The following is a 17,475-nucleotide window of genomic DNA, read 5'->3' as shown; positions in this document are numbered from 1 at the left end:
CTGCGTCATGGCTCCACACCAAGGCAATGGCAGCAGAGGCCAAAGGGAGATCTCAGGAACAATGAGGAACAATGGAGGTTCAGACCCGAAGCAGTGTCTGAGCAGGGCGTGGACAGCCATTTCTGGTGCTTACAGGGGCAGTATATTGGAAGCAGTCTGGGCCTCTGACCCCAGCTGGACTGCTGCTGGCCATGCCCTGACCCACACCGAGTGCTCATTGCCAGCTCCCTTTGTCCCAGCACTGCTCCCCTCTGGGGCAAGGGTGCCAGTGCTCAGAGAGGGGACAAAACACACTTAAAAGGAACAGAGCAGCATGGACCCAAACCTCAGGGCTTCGGCTCTAGAAACTTGAGACCTATCCGCACCCCCTATAGGGTGGTGGCAGCCAATGAGCAGAGAAGAAGTCCTGGTTCACACTTGGCTCTGGCCCCAGCACCTCCATCTCCAGCCCTACCTCCTACCAAGGTGATAGCTGCCAGTACACCCTGAGGAAAGGCATGACTTGTATTCATGTCTGGTCCAGTTCTCCCACCAAAGCACTGGACGTACCTAGACTATATAGAGATGCTCCTACACAAGGACACTACTTCAAGACTGCAGTAGATAGCTATTTCACCTAATTTCATAGAGACAGATAAAGTTAAGCAAAATTAGAAGACAGAAAAATTTTTTTGAAAGAGCAAAAGGAAACCCTAGAATAATTAATGAAACAGAAATAAACAGTTTACCAGATAAAGAGTTCAAAGCATTAGTAATAAGAATGCTAATTGAATTAGGGAAAAGAATAGATGAACACAGCCAGATTTGTAACAAAGAACTAGAAAATATAAAAAAGAATCAGAATACAATAACTGAAATGAGAAACACACTAAAAGGAATAAACAGCAGACTAGGTGATATAGAAAAACACATAAGTGGTCTGAAAGAAAGAATAATGGAAATTACCTAATCAGAATAGCAAAAAGAAAAACAAATTTTTAAAGATGACAACAGTTCAAGGGATCTCTAGGACAATATCAATATTTCCATTATACGAGTCCCAGAAGGAGAAGAGAGAGAGAGAGAAGAGGGTCAAAAATGTATGTGATGAAATTCAGCTGAAAATTTCCCAAATGTGAAGAAGGAAAGAGAGATCCAGGTCCAGGAAGCACAAAGTGTCCCAAACAAGATGAATCCAGACAGATCCAGAACAAGACATATCATAATTAAAATGGCAGAATTTAAAGATAAAGAATTCTAAAGCCAGCAAAAGAAAAACAAAGAGTCATGTAGAAAGGAAACAATTATAAAGGATATCATCTGATTTTTCTGCAGAAAGTTTGTAGGCCAGAAGGGACTGGCATGATATATTTAAAGTGCTGAAAGGGAAAAACCTGCAAACTAGGATTCTCTACCTAGAAAGAATATAATTTAGAGGAGAAGGAGAGAGAAACAATTTCTCAGTCAAGCAAAAACTGAAAGAGTTCATCAATACTAAACCACTGCTAAAAGAAATGTTAAGGGCGTCTTCTCTAAGTGGAAAAGAAAACACTATAACAAGAAGTAATAATCTATAGAAAAGGAAAAATCCCACTAGTAAAGACAAAGGATCAACCATTTAAAGAAGCTAGTATGAAGATTAAAAGACAAAAAAGTAAAATCAACTATGATAATAATAATTAGTAAAGGGAGAAACATAAAGATTTAAAATATGACATCAAAAACAAAATCTTGGGGAAGGGAGTAAAAAGTGCAGATCTTTTAAAATGTGTTTGAACTTAAATGACTACCTGTTTAAAACAAATATAGTTATATGTTAACATATATGAACCCCATGGTAACCACAAATCAAAAACCTACAATAGATACACAAAAAGTAGAGAGAAAGGAAGACAAGCACACCACTAAAGCAAATCATCAAAACACAAGGGAAGAAATTAAAAGAACAGAGAAGAACTACAGAAACAACTGGAAAACAAGTAACAAAATGGTAATAAGTACATATCTATCAATAATTACTTTAAATGTCAATTGACTAAATGCTCCAAACAAAAAACATTGGGTCAAAGGTGGCTGATTGGATTAAAAAAAAGACCCATCTATATGCTGCTTACAAAAGGCACACTTCAGAGTTAAAAACACACAGATTGAAAGTGAGAGGATGGAAAAAGATATTTTATGCAACAGAAACAACAAGAAAGTGGGGGTGGCAATACTCATATCAGATAAAATAGATGTTAAAACAAAATCTAAAAAGACAGAGAAGGGCGTTATATAATGATAAATGGACCAATATAAAAAGAGGATGTTACACTCACATATGCACCTAATACAGGAGCACCTAAATATATAAAGCAAATATTAATAGACATAAAGGGAGAAATTGACAATAATAGTAATAGTAGGGGACTTTGAGGTCTCATTTACATCAGTGGACATAACATCCAAACAAAATCAATAAATGATACAATAGACCAGTTGGACTTAATATTTATCTACAGGAAATTCTATCCCCAAACAGAATACACGTTCTTTTCAAGTGCACATGGAATGTTCTCCAGGATAGATGATATATTAGGTCACAAAACAAGTCTCCACAAATTTAAGAGGAGAAAAATTATATCAAGTGTGTTTTCTCACCACAACAGTATGAAACTAGAACTCAATTACAGGAATAAATATGGAGAAAAAAAATGTGGAGACTAAACAACATGCTACTAAAAAACCGATGGTCAATGAATAAATCAAAGAGGAAATCAGAAAATACATCGAGACAAATGAAATTGGAAGTAGATCTTTCCAAAGTCTGTGGGAAACTTCTAAGAGGGAAGTTTATAGTGCTACAGACCTACCTCATGCAACAAAAAAAAATCTCAAAAAACCTGAACTCTGATCTAAAGGAAAAAGAACACACAAAGTTCAAAGTCAGCAGAAAGAAGGAAATATTAAAAATCAGAAAGGAAATTAAGAAAATCAAGTGCAACAACAACAACAATAAAAAAGATCAATAAAAGCAAGAGCTGGTCTTTTGAAAAGGTAAATAAAGTTGATAAACCTTTAACCAGGCTCATCAAGAAGAAAAGAGAGAGGATGGAAATAAACAAAATAAGAAATGAAATTGGAGAAATAACAACCAATACCACAGAGGAACAAAAAAATCGTAATAGAATACTACAAACAGTTATATGCCAAAAAATTGTACAACCTAGAAGAAATGGAAAAATTTCTAGAAACATACAAACTTTCAAGTTGGAATCAGGAAGAAATAGGCAATGTGAACAAACTGATCACTAGTAGTGAAATTGAATTTGGAATTTAAAAAACTCCCAGCAAACAAAATTCCAGGACCAGATGGCTTCACTAGGAAATTCTACCAAACATATAGAGTTGATACCTATCCTCAAATTATTCCCAAAAATTGAAGAGAATGCAACACTCCCACATTCATTCTATAAAGCCACAATTACCCTGATACCAAAATGAGACTAAGATACTACAAGAAAAGAAAATTATAGGCAAATATCTCTGATGAATATACATGGAAAAATACATGGAAAAATCCTCAACAAAATATTAGCAAACCAAATTTAACTTTATATAAAAAGGATCATACACCATGATCAAGTGTAGTTTATTCCAGGGATGCAAGGATGGTTCAATACTTGCAAATCAGTGTGATACAACACATTAACAAAAGGAAAGATAAAAATCACATAATCATCTCAGTAGATGCAGAGAAAGCATTTGACAGAATTTAGTATCTATTTATAAGAACTCTCAGCAAAGGGAGATATGGAGGAAACATATTAACATAATAAAAGCCATTTATTTAAAAAAACCCACAGCTAGGGGCTTCCCTGGTGGTGCAGTGGTTGAGAACCTGCCTGCTAATGCAGGGGACATGGGTTTGAGCCCTGGTCTGGGAAGATCCCACATGCCACAGAGCAACTAGGCCCGTGAGCCACAACTACTGAGCCTGCGCGTCTGGAGCCTGTGCTCTGCAACAAGAGAGGCCATGATAGTGAGAGGCCTGCGCACCACGATGAAGAGTGGCCCCCGCTCGCCGCAACTAGAGAAAGCCCTCGCACAGAAATGAAGACCCAACACAGCCAAAAATAAATAAATAAAATTAAAAAAAAACACACAAAAAAATCCCACAGCTAACATCATACTCAATGTTGAAAAACTGAAAGCCTTTCCTCTAAAATCAGGAACAAGGCAAGTACGTCCACTCTCACCACTTTTATTCACCATAGTACTGGAAGTCTTAGGCACAGAATTCAGATAAGAAAAAGAAATAAAATTCATCCAGATTGGAAAGGAAGAAGTAAAACTGACACTATTTGCAGATGATATGATACTGTATATACAAAATCCTAAACTCTCCACCTAAAAACTATTACAACTAATAAATGAATTCAGTAAAGTTGCAGAATACAAGATTAACACAGAGAAATCTATTGCTTTTCTGTACACTAATAATGAATTACCAGAAGGAGAAAGCAAGAAATCTTCTTTAAAATCTCATCAAAAAGTATAAAATACCTAGGAATAAACTTAACCATGGAGGTGAAGGACAGAAAGACCTATACTGTGAAAACTGTAAAACATTCATGAAGGAAACTGAAAATGATACAAAGAAATGGAAAGATATCCCATGTTCTTGGTTTGGAAGGATTAATACTCCTTAAAATGTCCATACTACCCAAAGCAATTTACAGATTTAATGCAATCCCTATCATATGCCCATGACATTTTTCATAGAACTAGGGCAAATCATCTTAACATATATATGGAGCCACAAAAAAACACATATTGCCAAAGCAAATCTTGAGAAAAAAGAACAAAGCTGGAGGTATCACATGCCCTGACTTCAGACTATACTACAGAGCTATAGTAATCACAACAGCATGATATTAGCAAAAAAAAAAAAAAAAGACAGATCAGTGGAACAGAATAGAGAGCCCAGAAATAAACCCACATAGTTATGTTCAATTAATCTACAACAGAGGCAAGAATATACAATGGAGAAAAGACATTCTTTTCAACAAGTGGTGCTGGGAAACTGGACAGCTACATGTAAAAGAATGAAATTAGAACATTTCTTCGTACCATAAACAAAAATAAATTAAAATGGATTAAAGACCTAAATGAAATACCTGAAACCATAAAACTCTTAGACGAGAACATAGGCAGAACACACTTTGACGTAAATTGTAGTAATATTTTTTGGATCTGTCTCCTAAGGCAAGGAAATAAAAGCAAAAATAAATGAATGGGATCTAGTTAAACTTAAAAGCTTTTGCACAACAAAGGAGACCATTGACAAAAAGACAAGACAACCTACTGAATGGGAGAAAATATTTTCACGTGATAGGACCGATATTGCGATAATATGCAAAATATATAAACTGCTAATACAATCCAATATATTAAAAAACCTGATTAAAAATGGGCAGGAGACCTGAATAGATATTCTTCCAAAGAAGATATACAGATGGCCAACAGGCACATGAAAGAATGCTCAAAATCATTAGTCATCAGAGGAATTAAAATCAAAACCACAATGAGACATCACCTCACACCTGTCAAAATGGCCATCATCAAAAAGTGTACAAATAGCAAATGTTGGTGAGGATATGGAGAAAAGGGAATTTATTACAGTGTTGGTAGGATTGTAAATTGGTACAGCCACTATGGAAAACAATATGGAGGTTCCACAAAAAACTAAAAATAGTGCTACCATATGACCCAGCAGTTCCACTGCTGGCTATATATCTAAAGAAAATGAAAATACTAATTCAAAAAGATAAATGTGTCCAATATTCATAGCAATAATATTTACAACAGCCAAGACATGGAAGCAACCTAATTGTGCATGAACAGGTGAATGGATAAAGAAGATGGGGTACATATGTATATACCCACAGAGGAATACTACTCAACCATAAAAAGAATGAAATTCTGACATTTGAACAATGTGGATGGACCTAGAGGGTATTATGCTTAGTCAAATAAGTCAGACAGAGAAAGACAGATACTCTATCATTTATATGTGGAATCTGAAAAATAACAAATGCATATAACAAAATAGAAACAGACTCACAGATATAGAGAAGAAACTAGTGGTTGCCAGTGGGGAGGGGCAAGAGAGGGGTAGGGCATTAAGAGATACAAACTACTATGTATAAAACAAACAACAAGGATATATTGTATAGCACAGGGAAATAGAGCCATTATTTTGTAATAACTTTAAATGTAGTATAATCTCTAAAAATATTGAATCACTATGTTATACACCTGAAATTAATATAATATTGTAAATTATACTTCAATTTAAAAAAAAAAAAAAGGAATGGGCCAAAGGCTGAACCAGTACTGTTTTTGTGAAGCAGCCACTGTTCCCAAAGGAATGGACAGAGCGTTGACAGCTTCAGTGGAAAGAGTCAACTCAAAATCAGACCAAAGTGCCAAACAAGTACTTGTGTGCAGAACAAGGTCTTAACCAGAAAGATGAAACCTTAAAATAGATCCTGAATAAACCTGAAGAGTTCCAAATGCAAAAAGAGCATGGGCTCAGATCCAAGAGAAATATGTGTCTTCAAACTCTAGGGTCACCAAGGAAAACAGTAAGCGACAATGGGCTCAATTTGTGGGTACTGCACCTATTTGCTAACCAGTCCAAGGTGTCTTTTCTGGTCACCAGCTGGGCCACAAAAATGTTGACCTGAAGTGGACTGCCAGGTATTTCTCCAGCAAAGTTGGGTTTACTCAGGATCAGTAGATTTGCAATTCAGGGTGTGCAGTCATGGCAAGCTACATGCAGTTTCCCCACACAGCAGGGAAGGAGCACACTTTTATAGAGGGGAAAGGAAGTTGGGAGGGCTATAGTAAACAAAGAGTCCATGGATTTTCATTGGTTGTGTACTTGCCAGAAAAGGAGTCTGTTATCTTCCTATTGGGTTCTGCTATCTTCACAGGATATGAGAGCGCCCCCTTCTGGTTTCTGGACTCTATTTAATTGAGGTTTCTGTTTATTAAATTTTTACACTGTCTTCTGGTAAAACATTTCAGAGAGATGCTGTTGTCTTATTAAAAGGAAGTTCATATTTCTTAACTTTTCAGCATTTCCCATACTATATTCCTCAAGCACTAGATTCACAAGATTTTAACAGACATTTCATTTAAAATTTTCTCTGCATCAGGAGGTATGAGGTTAAATTAAGTATAGAGTTCTTTAGTACAGAGACATTCAGGACCTTTGTTATGCTAATCTACTTTGTAAATCTCTGAAACAGGAAAATACTAAGCATTTCTTTGGAATATTTTTGAGAGATGTCTTGCACAATTGTCATTTATTGAAACCATTTGGGAAACATTAGTTCAAAAGTATCAGTAAAATTTTCACTCCAAGGAAGTTGAGGGGAAAAAAGAGGGGAGGATTCTCCAGAGAGATTTCCTCCATCTCTCAGTAAACTAATTGATCAGAATTATTTTCTGAATTATGTGAACTCTGTGAGCTCAAAAAAAGAAAATCTGTATATAAAATAGTGATCAATTTATATATTTTCAAGGCTATTTAAAAGTATGCATTAAATGTGCACATTATGCAATATGATAAGTATTAGATATTGATCTTTCTACAACTGTAATTGTATGTTCAACTCTAACACTTGTTGAACATACAATTCACAGTGGTGCATAGGTGTTCTAAATTGTAAAGTCTATAAATGCACAAGAGTTCAGACAAAAAGCATAGCAATGTTGGCTGAAATAGATGAGGAAAACATAAAGGAAGGACCAAAATGGTCTGTGAAGGAAAATAATATGGGACATTTCTGGAGTCTTGGCACTTTGGGTTCAGATTATATTGAACAGTGGAATAAGGCATCATTTGTTACCAAAGTTAGGCTTTGGATGTCAGTGGGTGGATTTAGTGGGTGCCTCTCCCCCGTGTACCCATTTATATTTAGGAGGCTTCTAGGAGAAAAGGCACTCACACCTTGATCGCTGAAATTTAAAGTCATAAAAGCATATAGGATTGACCAGAGTAGAACTGGCTGAGTGAAGCTTGCTGTTCCCAAGCTTGAGTTTCTCAAAAAGAGACTCACCTCAGTAAGGGAAGCTGGACCAGTGAATAATACTTAATGCCAAGGTATAAGTTATCTGAGGAAAGTGACTTTTTAGGACCGTTGTGCACTTAATTCCAGAACCTCTCTGAGCAGCCTTCTGGCACTGAAGGGAAATTTGGAGACTGACAGATTGACATGTTTATGCCATAAGAAGAGCCATCAAAGAACTCTTATACGTGAGGCCATGGAACTTGTTAGTGTAGGACCCCTAAATAGGACTAGTTTAGAGTGGCCTAGTGGACATTGTGTGCGTGTGTGTGCATGAATGCATTCTTGCTTTATCACTACTGTTTCCATTGGGGAATGTTCCTCTTCCATTCAGTGTGGTTCTGAGGGGGCCTGTCAATCACATAGTGCCACCATCTCCTAGCAACAAGGCTGGGCTCCACATCTGGCCTGGCTCATCAGGATAATCTATCTCCCTAATCAGTGAGTGCGATAGTTCAAGGAGTAGACGTGTGACCCAAGCAGGACCTACCCGAGTCCTTCATGAGATTGGATAGACACTGGGAAAGAGAGAGGCTCTCTTTGTTTTGGTTCATAAACTATGGAGATATTGACCTGAGGCTGACAGCAGCCATTTCTGCTACCTTGTGTAAAAGCTCGCATAAGAAGGACATCATCACATAGAGGCAAGCAGAACCCAGAGACAGAGAACTGAGTGTGACAGCTTTTTCAGAAACCCTGGATCTAAATGTGCTCAATGTCTACCACGTGCTTAGACTTCCCAGGTGTATGAGTCAATACTTCATTCATTTACTTGCTTATTTGATTACTTACTTATATCAGCTTGAATTTGCATTTGGTTTCTTTTGGAGAGAGGTTTTCACTAATGGATAGGCCATCCTTTTTATAAGAAGGAGGAAAGGAATGGATGAGGCCACTGGCTGAAAACATCAGGATCTTGGGGAGCATGGCACTAGGGATTCAGGAAGAGGTGATTGATGTTTAGGTGAGCCACAGACTTGAAGAGTTGCTAGGGCTTCCAGCACAGTTAGCAGTGACATTTTATGTCCAGTGGCATCACTGGGAGGAACAGCGATCAGTCACTGTCAATGGCACGTCGGCCATAGAAAGAGGTTTAGAAATGGAGTTCGACCTCTAGGAGCTTTATTTGAGGTATTCCTACCTTGGAGTCTGAAGGGTAAGACCAATGACAAATGTTTTATAATTCACTGTAAGCAAATGTTAGAAATTTCTAGAAAACTGTAGTCCTTACAAATACTGGAATTTCTGTAAGCAAGGTTGGCAGAGACTTACAGTTATTATGATTTAAGGTACAGTTTTAAGTGTAACCTCAGACTAATTATACTGAGAAAGAATTGAGGAGAGGTTATTCCAGAGAGAGGAAAATATTGACAATTAAACTTTGGCATATTCATAAGCTTTTGAGAAGACCAGGTTGATAAGACAAGGTGAAATTTTGGACCAGGTTGTGAGAAATAAGCCTGACTAATTATAAGAAGGCTGGATTAGGGTGCAGTTTGCCAGAGAAGTTTAAATTGGAGTTAGTATGAAATAGGAGATAAAAGGAGGGGTCTTATATCAGCAATTAATATGAATTTGGTATCCCCTGTTTAACTTGTTTGCAATATAAATAAAGTCACACTTTTATTTTCCAGTTAGTTGTTTGACTTTTCAAGTTTCCTTATATAGTGTAATGTCCTCTACTTTCCTTTTCAAGATGTCCCCCTACATTCCCATCCCAATCCCACACTGAATTGTCTGAGAACCGAGGGGCTTATTGCCTACCAAGGAGATTAGTTCTGCTTCCAAATACCAGACAGGAAGAGAGGACTGTGAGGTCAGATGAATCCTCATCCACCACTGGTTTGCTCATGGGCATTTCACCCAGTCAGATGATGTTTCTCCCCTCCTGCAGGGGTGCCCTTGTCACTTCTGATAACTGATCAGCATAGAGTTGTGACCATCTTTCAGCTTCAAGGATACGTATCTTAGATAAATATTTTCTCAGACATTGTTTCCTAAAACAGGACACCACACCACAGTGGCTGGGTCTGAACTCATGCTGACTCACAAGGGAGCAAGACCGCAGAGATCTTCTTAGAGGGTGAACTCAAAATTCCACAAGCTCTGCCTCCTGGCAGCTGATCATGGAATAAACTTTGCTGCCCTGCTGCAAATTGGCTTTAAGTTTAACAATACCAAGTGCTCTTGAGGATGTGAGTAATCGGTAAGCTTTATAGAATGCTGGTAGGAGTACAAATTGCTTACACACCCACCTTGAAAAACAATTTCACATCTAGCAATGTTCAAGATGTGAACTTGCTTATACTTACTAATTCCACTTCTTAAGTATATGCTCAAGAAAGCATGTTCATGGCAGTATTGGCAAAAGAAGGGGAAATGGTCGAAATGTCCAGCAATGGAGAATGACTACATAAATTATGATACGGTCATGGAATGGATTAAAATTCAGCAGTGAAAATAAGTGAACAAGAGCTACACGTGTCAACATGGATAAATCTCACAAAAGATGTTGAACAACAACAAAGGCAAGTCACAGAAGAACACATGCAGTTTGAGGCCATATATCATTTCAGAAATATGAAAATTTAAACTATATTGTTAAAGGATATGTACATGTATGGTAAAGTAATAAAGAAACACAAATAATAGACAAAAATTTCTGGATCCTAGTTAGCTCTTGAGGGGATGGAGCAAACTGTGACCAGAGACAGGCATATGGGAGGGTCCACAGATATTGTTAACTTATACAGTATAGAGAACAAAGTGTTTTATTCCTCTTTAACCCAAACATATTCATTATTTGTTTTGTGCACACCCATTTACATAAAAACACATATATAATCTCATAATTTAAAAAATTTTAAAGACTCATTTAAGTGGGTTCTGTAGTTATATAAGTGCAAGTCCAGTCAGAAAATCTTCACGGCTCTCTATTGACTCCCTGGATTGCAAAACTCTAGGGAGGTGAACAGCCATTTGCATAAGAATCTCAGGGGCTTTCTGAGAGAGGAAAGACCAAAATATCACCACCTCCCTCCTCTCTGCAAACAACCACAGATATTAGTGACCATGTCATCAGATGTTGGGAGAGCTTCCTCACGCGAAAGGCTTCCTGTGGATGACAAGCTGCCCACATCTTCTTCCAGCAGTTTTACCTCCAAGTCTCTCTTCTCCAGGCAACCATGCCTCTTGTTTACCCATCAACTCTATATTTCTTGAACATTTCTACTCTTCTTTTCTCCTCTTTTCTTTACTTACTTCCCTATTTTTAGAACTTCATTATCTACTTTCCAAATTCTTAAAGCTCAAAGTAGTAGAGAAGAGATGGGGTGGGAAGAAGAGAAAAAGAAAGAAGTACTTCCAAAAGTAGTTCTAAATAGAATCACTGTGTTCCTGTAGGTCTTTGAGAGGGACAGAGTCTTCCTTATCGATTAAATACAGCAAAGGTTGTAAAAAATGTTTTGTTTTGCTTTGTATAGTATGCTGTTTATTTCCATTTTTTTGACAAAAATTTCCATTTCCCAAATGCTTATCTTGGATAATACTATGTTTAGTGTAAACATTATGGGAAATACTGACTTTGAATTATGACCAAGAATGTTCTCATAGTAAAAGGAGAAAGAGGTAAATATTATACTATTTTTACATTAAATATTGGTAATAAAATATTTTAATCAAATATTCCTACTTTCTACAAGGAACTCTTTGTTTAAATGGATATAATAAATTCTCCATGATAAATATTGTGGTTTAATGAATGCTCTCTCAACATATTCACCTTTAAACATTTTTTACTTTGTGCTTTCTCCCCTAAACTGGATGAATATCTGCTCTATTTTAGGTACTATCTTAGTGTTAGGGACACAATAGTGAACAATATAGACATAATTACTGCCCTTTGGAGAATTTATGTAAGAAAAAAATCATTAGAAATTAGTCATGTGGCCATTAAATGTAGAAAATATAGTAATAAAATAAAGAACAAAATTTTAAGGCAAATTTAATGTGATTTTTTCCCCATTTTTTCCCCCAATGTTTACAACTCTGTTTAAGTAAAAGCCTGAATTGGTTACCTGGGTATTCATTATTTTAGCTCTCCATAGTAAAGAATATTGCATAGGGAAGAAAAAGTCATCATATGATGAAAAATTCATTTAGAGCTTTCAATTCAGTTAGTCCCTGCTCAAACATCCTTCTTCTGTTAATAGGACTACATTGTGTCACCATGACAGCAATATCCTTGCCCATCCAGGCTTTTAATTATTGTATTTATATTTTATGACCTGATGTTCTATGCAAATATGTTTCAAATCAACTGTGAAGTAAATTTACCAATGTTATTGAGAATATAAGATATAACGCAGTTGATGAAAATAATGTTGGAAAAGTATTGTAATCAAATCCAATAAAGAAATGAAAATCTGATAGAATAAGAATTGTTATCAAAGAAAAATATTTATAACACTGATAACAAAATAGATTTTTCAGAAGTGAATAATTGTGAGGTGCTTGAGAAATTTGGTATGCCCTCAAATATATTTTCAGAAATGCCTCTTTAAGATCATTCCATAAAAGCCAAATATAAATGCAGTCATACTCTATCACATTAAACAATTATACCAAAAGAGTCAACTTACTTTAACCTTTATTCAACAAATTAGACCACAATTGAAATGTAATGTAAGTTTTGTTCAACATATGTATTTTTAAATTTTTCAATTTTATTTGTCAAGAAAACATCCAATCATTCTTGATTATCATTAATTATTATGGACTCCCCCCCCACCACTTTATAAAGAGATTCACCTTAAAAGCCTTTTATTTAATTATTCTCAGATAATGAAGATTTCCTACATTGGTATTCTCCTAGATTAAACATACATGTAGAAGTCATATTGAAGTTTGGAGCCCTATTTTCTTAATAAATGTGTTCCTGATTCTGGTGTTGGCAATTGTAGTTAGCTGACTTAGTCATGTGCCTGAGATTGTTAAAATATTGTACCTTTCATCTTCAATAGGATGGTATTTGGTTCCAAGTGCTGTGCTCTTGACAGAACAATGAAAACAGTGGCTCTCTCTGTAGGCTGAATAATGGGTCCCTAAAGATGTCTATGTTCTAATCCTTGGAAGCGGTGGATATATTACTTTACATGGTAAAAAGAACTTTGCAGATGTGATTACATTAAGGATCTTAAAATGCAGGAGAGGATCCTGTATTATCCAGGTGGGGCCCCATGTCATCACAAAGGTCCTTAGAAGAGGGAGGCAGGAGGAGTCTAATATTTATGGAAAATGTAAGGGTGGAAGCTGAGTTCAGAGAGAAGAGATTAGGCTGCAGGTCTTGAAGGTGGAGGAAGGGGCCACAGGGCAAGGAATGCAGGCAACCTCTAGAAGCTGGACAAGGCAAGGAAACAGAGTCTCCCCGGGAGCCTCCCAATGACATGCAGGCCTGTGGACCCATTTTAGACTTCTGACCTCCTGAATTGTAGGAGAGACTATTTGCATTGCTTTAAGGCACTACTTTAGTGGTCTTTGCTACAGCAGCAAGAAGAGATCAAAATAGTCTCATTTAGAATTTTCTGCTTTCTGCTTTGCTGAAAACTCAAGGAAAACTTCGCCTTCCCCTGCCCATTTCCCTTTCAGGGGGAGCTTGGCAAGGAACAGAGAAATGGTTTTCCTATTCTAACCATTCCTTTTATGGGTCAGGTCAAAAGTCTTTTCCTCCTTGAGGCTTTAAGTTCATCCCCTGGCCTCTCGTGTCAAGTGTTTTTTACTTACTTTATTTCATCCCATTGCACCAATTCTGAATGAAATTGGTAATTATGCTAGAACAGGGATAAACTGGATCATTGCTGGGACAGACGGTCACCGTATTTATATTTCTACACATTTTGTTTTGTTTTTGTATTACAATTAAATACTTTCTCTCCATCTTCTTCCTCCTTTCAGAGGTAAGAGAAGTTTTCCTTTTCATCTCCATTCTGCATAATATATCCATCATCATCGTTGCCTGCAACATCACTGTCACCATCATGATCATTATAATAGCTGAATCTACCATCACACTTAAATGCTGGGTACATGGTCACATTATATGTAATAACTCAGTTATTCCTTGCAGCAACTATAGGAGGGTGGCACTATGTTATCTTCATTTTAGAGAAAAATTATTTGGTGCTTGGAGAGGCTAAATAACATGCTTAGGTCCGCACAATGGGAGGTGGCAGGACCAGGATTCAGTTTCAGACACTTTGGCCTCTTTATCACTATTGTCCCCAATATTTACCCTTTTCACAGAGAAGGATAAATATTCATATGAAAAGTAAAGGACGCCTAGATTCACATGTGTATATCCCTAATTCTGAATACTAATAGAAAAAAGGGTTTAGAAGATAAACAATAATTTCAGTATAATTTTTTCTCTCTAAACCTTTATGCCAAATTTTAAAAAACTATCCACACACAATGTTGTACTTGGTCTTTTGAAACTTAAATTACAATTATTAGAATTGATTTGGGGAAATAAGAATCATTAAAAGGAACATATGCATTATTTTATTTTTCTAATTTTTTCTGTACATGTGTCAACGATGTGTATAGTTGACATAGAGCACTGTATAAGTTTAAGGTGTACAACATAATGATCTGACTTATACTTTGTAAAATGATCACCACAAATTTAGTTAACATCTCTCATCTCATATTGATAACAAAATAAAGGTTTATTTTCCTTGTGATGAGAATCTTAGGATCTACTGTCTTAACAATTATCATATATATGATGTATGTATATATCAAATATACCATACTACAGTGTCAACTATAGTAATCCTGTTGTACATTGCATATCTATTAATTATTTATCTTATAACTGGAAGTCTGTACCTTTTCACCATCTTCATCCAATTCCCCCTCCTCTCATCCCCTTTCTGGTAACAACAAATCTTGATAACCACAAATCTGATCTCCTTTTCTTTTTTTACATTCCACATGTAAGTGAAATCATACAATATTTGTTTTTCTCTGTCTGACTTATTTAACTTAGCACAATGCCCTCACGATCCATCCATTTTGTCACAGTTGGCAGTATTTCCCTCCTTCTATGGCTGAATAATATTCCATTGTATATATTTACTACATCTTCTTTATCCATTCATCTATCAATGGACACTTAGGTGGTTTCCATGTCTTGGCCATTGTAAATTATGCTGCTATGAACATGGTGGTACAGATATCTCTTCTACATAATGTTTTTATTTCCTTTGGTTATATTCTGAAAAGTGGAATTGCTGGATCATATGGCAGTTCTATTTTTAATTTTTTGAGGAACCTCCATACTGTTTTCTGTAGTGTAGTGGCTGCACCAATTTACATTCCCACCACCCGTGTACAAGGGTTGCCTTTCCTTCCTCTTCTCCCCAGCATTTATCTCTTTTTGATGGTGGCCATTCTAACAGGTATGAAGTGATATCTCATTGTGGTTTTGATTTGCATTTCCCTGAATTAGTAATGTTAAGCACCTTTTCATGTACCTATTGGCCATTCATATTTCTACTTTGTAAAAAGGCTTATTCAGGTCCTTTGCCTATTTTTTAATTGGATTCTTTAGTTATTTTATTATTGAGTTGTATGAGTTTCTATATATTTTGAATACTAACCCCTTATCACATATATTGTTTGCAAATATTTTTTTCCCAGTCTGTAGGTTGTCTTTTCATTTTGCTGATTGTTTCCTTTGCTGTGTAGAAGTTTTTTAGTTTGGTGTAGTCCCATTTGCTTATTTTTTATTTTTTTGCTTGTGCTTTAGCTGTCATATTCAAAAAAATCATCACCAAGACCCAGGTCAAAGATATTTTTTTCTGGGTTTCCTTCTAGGAGTTTTATTGTTTCCAGTCTTACATTGAAGTCTTTAATACATTTTGAGTTGATTTTTGTGTATAGTTAAGTCCAGTTTCATGCTTTTGCATGTAAGCTGTCCAGTTTTCCTAATAACATTCATTGAAGGAACTATCCTCTCTGCAGTGTATATTCTTGACTACTTTGTCATGAAGAAATTGACCACATGTGTGTGGGTTTATTTCTTGGCTCTGTTCCATTGATCTATGTGTCTGTTTTTATGCCAGTACTATACTGTTTTAATTACTATAGCTTTGTAATATAGTTGGAAATCAAAGCATGGATGCCACCAGCTTTGTTGTTCTTCCTCAAGATTGCTTTGGCTATTTGAGGTCCTTTGCAGTTCCATACAAATTTTAGGATTGTTTGTTCTACTCTGTGAAAAATGCCATTCAAATTTTGATAGAGATTGTTTTGATCTGTAGATTATGTTGATTAGTATGGAAATTTTAACAATATTAATTCCCCCAGTCCATGAGCATGGAATATTTTTCCATTTCTTTCTGTCATGTTCAATTTCTTTCATCAATGTCTTACAGTTTTCAGTGTACAGGTCTTTCACCTCCTTGGTTGAAATTATTCCTACATGTTTTACTCTTTTTGATGCAATTGTAAATGGGATTGTTTTCTTAATTTCTCTTTCTGCTAGTTATTATTAATGTGTAGAAACACAACAGATTTTTATGTATTTTGTATCCTGCGAATTTATTGAATTTGTTCTAACAGTTTTTGGCAGAGTCTTTAGGGTTTTCTATATATAATGTCATCTGCAAACAGTGACAGTTTTACTTCTTCCTTTCCAATTTGGATGCCTTTTATTTCTTTTTCTTGCCTAATTGCTCTGGGTAGGACTTCCAGTACATTGTTGAATAAAAGTGAAGAGGGTGAACATCCTTGTCTTGTTCCTGATCTTAGAGGAAAAGCTTTCAGCTTTCCATCATTGAGTATGATAATAACTGTGAGCTTCTCATGTATGGCCTTTATTATTTTGAGGTACATTCCTTCTATGCCTGATTTGTTAAGAAGTTTTTATCATGAACAGATGTTGAATTTAGTCAATTCTTTTTCTGCATCTATTGAGATGATTTTTTCTTTCATTCTCTTTATGTGAGGTATCACATTAATTGATTTGTGTATGGTAACTGTCCTTGCCTCTCAGGTATAAATCCAACATGATCATGTTGAATGATCTTTTTGATGTGCTGCTGAATTCAGTTTGCTAGTATTTTACTAAGAATTTTTGTATCTGTGTTAATCAGGGATATTGGCCTGTTGTTTTCTTTTCTTGTAGTGTCCTTTCACTGGCTTTGGTATCAGGGAAATGCTGGCCTTGTTAAATAAGTTTGGGAGTGTCCCTTACTCTGATTTTTTTTGGAAGAGTTTTAGAAGAATTGGCATTAATTCTTTAAACATTTGGTAAAATTCACCAATGAAGTCATCTGGTTCTGAGCTTTTCTTTATTGGGAGATTTTTGATT

Source organism: Balaenoptera borealis (assembly GCF_965194805.1).
Source record: "Balaenoptera borealis genome assembly, chromosome: 7".
Classification (NCBI taxonomy): Eukaryota; Metazoa; Chordata; class Mammalia; order Artiodactyla; family Balaenopteridae; genus Balaenoptera; species Balaenoptera borealis.
Note: the sequence above shows the minus strand (reverse complement) of the source record.